Consider the following 5,112-nt stretch of genomic DNA (forward strand, 5'->3'; position numbering starts at 1 on the left):
ATTTAAATTCTAAACTAACTTTTAATTCTATCTAACAAAATTTCAATTTAACAGTTTTGCAATATCTCTATAATAGTAGTATAATAGTAATGTATACGCAATTGACGAACTCTGTTAAAATTGAATTCTAGTTAAGTACTTTATTCGTGTACATAAAAATCATATAATTAAAACAATGAAAAAATATGAACTACACTCGCAGTAAGGAATCCGTAGGATCTATCATGAATGCTCGTAATTATGTTTCTATGGTATGTGATATAACAGCTAGATAATGATATCTAAATGGATAATATTTTATAATGTCCCGTGAAGCAGCCTTGGGAATGTTGTAATTATGAACGTAATCGCGTTTGGGAAATCTATGTTTATTACTGCACTAATTTACATAAATGTCGCGTGAAATTCGTGTATACACGTGTATGCGTTCACCTTACAACGTTCTATCAAGTGCATGTAGTTTTTTGCTGACAACTGAAAAAAAATGCCTTATAAAATTATTCATACGAACACCTATAGAATAGTTGTATAATTATTCAAAAGTAAGACGAAACGAAAGTGATATGTATAATGTAAAATACGAAGTATAATGTACTATACATACTTATTTCCATATAAATCTTGTAATAATAAGACGAAACGAGAAATATGTAGGTACTATACTTATTATTTAATTGAAAAGAATTTTTCATATAATTTTCAACGTAAAGCATTTCTTTAAAATAAAATTATTGTGTTTACACCTACATTTAAATTTATAACGAGATATCACAAACTCTTTTGCAAAAAAGGGCAGCTAAAGAACCGTAACTTTGAAAATGAAAACACATTTGATATTAATGTGCAAAGGGGTGCGAAGTGATTCTCATCAACTTAGAGGTCCCGCACATGAGGCTGGCATGTAGGTATGCGGAGTAGTACCTAAATTAATAATTGCGAGTTCCCTGCGGTAATTATGCGTTGCACGCTCTAGTCAAACAGGTAATTGCACACGCGAGTATACGTTCTCTCGTACGAGCGGGTGACAGAAACGATTCTGTACACCGAGTGTCCCACAATTTAATCATATAACCGAGAAAAGACCTTTTCCTTCTTCACAAACCAATAAAACGAGTTTTGTGCAATTGACAAAGCGAATAATTCCACAAACATGTAAAAATATAACAAGTTAAGCACCAACCTAGTGTTTTGGCAGTATAATTTGAAAAAATGCAAAAAACGGTATCAGTCACTTTGATCTGTGAACGGCTCAATTGTGTACGTCGTAAAAGCGTAAAATCTATAGTTGAATTATGATAAATATTTAATTTTAGATGAAACTTTAGTGAAGATCAGAAATGACTGAGCATGTGTCGATTGTACGATTGATTCACTTTTTAATGTATTCGCTGCCCAAATTTTGATTATTGGGACAATATCACGACAGAATGCATTTGTCACATATTAAATTGTATAATACATTTATTATATGAATCATTACTATACTGCTAATGATACCTATAAAATTGTTGACGTTATTGTTTAAAAACTGACTGGTTTTTCATATTATTTAATGGCGCCTTTCATCGCTGACCATTATGGTAGTCAAAGAGATAATAAAGCAACTTCAAGATTATGTTTACATAACATTTTCTCACATTTCTATTGCAAATTTAATTTGAAGATACCCTGTATATTTATACGAGTTCGAAAAGAACATTTATGCAAATGATTCTATCATTTATTTACTACCATTACTTCGCAGCCATTGGATGGCTCAAAGTTTCACACCTCAAGACTGCGCATATAATATTCTCCTTACATTTTTCTTGCAAATCTAACTTCAAAATACCCTGTAAACATACACGAGTATAAAAAGCATACTTGTACAAACGATTTCTATCAGTCATCTAGATATTATCATTACTCCAGGGTCATTCGGATGGCCCAGAGGAGCTACTATCGGCCCCCAAAAAACTACGCCATTCAGCCCTGACACGGGATGTATTCCCCATAATGAATCCAGCTGGTACCTACATACAGAGCAATGCAACCAAGGGGCAGAAAGGGGGGAGGGGGGTGGGTGTGGACAGCGCGAGTAGCCTCTCTGATGTAACAGGTTCGGTGCATTAGTTTGCCTAAAAGGTTTGCGCCATCAGTCTCTAAATGTCCCTCTGTCGTTGCTCTAGCGTCTGTATATATCTTCGTCTATCCCCCCATGTCCACCCCCTACCTCTGGTCCTCGTGTATACGTGTGTGTAACTATAATATGTATGTGTCGTTTATGATCTCACTTACCCCCTGTCTCTGTTTCGTCGACGTGTCCTCCGGGATGAAGGAGGGCAAACACACCCCTGGAGCGCGCACGAGAACGGGGTGGGAGGCGGTCGGTGCTGTAAATTAAGTGCGTTGCATTAGCGGAATCCAGATGAGTTAGCGCACCGCGTTAATTCGTGCTAATGAACAGGTTATGAAAGTTTAATTGTCGGTTAGCCACCCGGACAACCGAGCGATATTGCTGGGGCTAATCTACGACGGTGAAGCTGAATTTTTAATTGCACCGGAGAGACGCTGCGTTCACCTGCCCACGGTTTTGCATGTTGCGCACGCTCGTAATCCTTTCCTTCGTGAATATGCACGCGATTTTAATTAATTGCGGTACTTAATACGGCGCGAGCATCGACGAGGGAACGACAAGCGAAGAAGTAACAGTTTCAGGTTTTAAATTTGTTTACTAATTGAATTAATCATTGTGTCATTTATGGATTATTTACTCTTTTTTACTTTATCTTTTGTACCCCTTCTATCTATATCATTAATTAATTAAGTACATTTAACGGATTAAAATGAGTTTTTCGGATTGAATGAGTGAATTATTTTTTTTAATATTGGAGAAATAACATGTATTTAGATCACATTTTATTATTTGTTTGTATTCTTTGTTGCTGCTCATTTAATTTAATTTCCGCCACTCTATATCATTGGATTAGTTTCGACATGTAGTATCTTAATCCGATGATTATTGTTTTTGTGAAAAATTATTTGTTTACTAGGTGACCTAGCTGTCACACTTTTCTAACACTTTGTATTCCCTACATACTACTACAATTCTTTGTTAGTTCTTAATACTAAATGTTATAAATAAATTGTTCTCCTAAAATGAGTAGAAATTTGTTACTAATGTGCACACTGTTTCCTCCCTACAAACACGATTTGTTAACCTTCATACGATCAGAGTATAACTGATAATTTTATAAACTAACAAGCGCAAATATATCTAAGGTGTCGAAAATATTGCCATAATTAATCTTCACGTCTTATAACAGATATTTAATATGAACTTAATATATATAATAATGTAAGGAATAATAACGATATGCTTTCAATAAAATTGACTAGAAAAGGTAAGACAACATTCCTTTTCTTCTCTACACCCTATAAAAAATTATTTGTATTTTCTTTTCCAGTAGCAACAGTCAATGATGACAAATAATGTGTTGCATTTCTTAGTCAATTGAATCCTCGATTTCATCGAAGTAAAACAATAATTTCTTTTTGACAGTTCGCTGCTCCATAATAGCAACTCGTGTGCCCGTCTTGCTTTGCAATTTGCATCTCCCATCGCGGAAAGCAAGCGTCAAGTTTTCAAGTGAACCGACCAGAGAGCTCTCCTCAATCTTGCCTTACCACTATGAATCCTAGACAGTGAAGGCTCTGTGTGTTCCCGGCCGTTTCTGGTTGGTTTCACTTCTCAGGATTTCCTGTTTCCTGCATCGTGGATGACCCTATCAACGGACTGCAGTTGCACGTCACTGTTGCAGCTCGCAAGAGCTCCTTCATGCTCGCGGAGCGGATCGCGAACCGTGGCCGCGTAATGCGAGGGGGACCAAGAGAAAATGAGCGAACGACGTGGAACCGCTAGGAGGAAATGGTGAATTCAGAAAAGATTGCGGACACCGTGATCCTTTCAACATTTCCATTATTTTGTTTACTTTTTAACAATAATAGGAATCATCGACACTGATCTTCTTAGTTAAAACATCCGATCTAACAAATTACTGTTTTTCAAGATTTTTCGAAATATTTGGAATTCCACGTATTAAAAATCATCAGTATTGCCCTCATTAGTTAAAATGTCCTATACAATGAGTTATTGTCTTTCAACGATTTCTCGAAATATTTGGAGCATTTGATAATAGGAATCATCAATACTGTTCTCTTTATTTAAATGTCCCAACCATCGAATTATCGTTTTTTCAAATTTTTCGAAATATTTAGAGTTCCACGTAATAAGAATCACCAGTATTGCCATCATTAGTTAAAATGTCCTATCCAACGAATTATTGTTTTTTAAGATCTTTCGAAACATTTGGTTTCCTTTTGCTAGGAAAATGCAAAAAGTTACAGAAAGAGGAGGGAACTATTTCGAGTAACAAATACTGAAATAATTGTTGAATTTTTATAAAAATTGTCAACAGTCAAACGGACAATACTTTTACATAGACCTAATATTTATTCATTAAATACCCTTCACAAAAAATTTTCAAATTTCAGCGTTACTGATGAATTATTGCATGACCTTTTTTTACGAAAGTAATTCAACCGTTTGAAAGTCAGACACGAAACAAATAAGGAATGTCGACGAGAGCGGTTAGTGTAATAAAAATCACATTCGCAGCAAGTATTTCCACTCTTTTATAAATCATTCAATTCCTTGAAAGTAACCTCCAATATGATGCACTCATTGATAAATGCGTAATGTACGTTCAGCTAGCGTGCTTTATAACTCAACGCGGTTCCCTATTTTAATAGTGAGAGTGATTTACACATTCGTGCGCATTGCATGTTGCGCGGACATACGTATCTGCATCGTAAGAAAGTAACAGTAAGATAAGAATTCCTGAAAGACTATGAAACTGGTTTATGCAAAGACATACCAACCGACGTATCGATAAATAGTTAATAACATAATCAGCGAATCCTAATTCAATCACAAAGCAATGTTTTTCAGTGGCATTAGGTAATTCCATATTTGGATATAGAATTCTGTATTTTGACATAGAATTAAGAAATTATTCTTATTAAGTGAACTGACGATTAATTCACAATTTTTTAAATAAAATCACGGTCACA

The sequence above is a fragment of the Dufourea novaeangliae genome, unplaced genomic scaffold, assembly GCF_001272555.1.
Source record: "Dufourea novaeangliae isolate 0120121106 unplaced genomic scaffold, ASM127255v1 scaffold248, whole genome shotgun sequence".
Lineage (NCBI taxonomy): Eukaryota > Metazoa > Arthropoda > Insecta > Hymenoptera > Halictidae > Dufourea > Dufourea novaeangliae.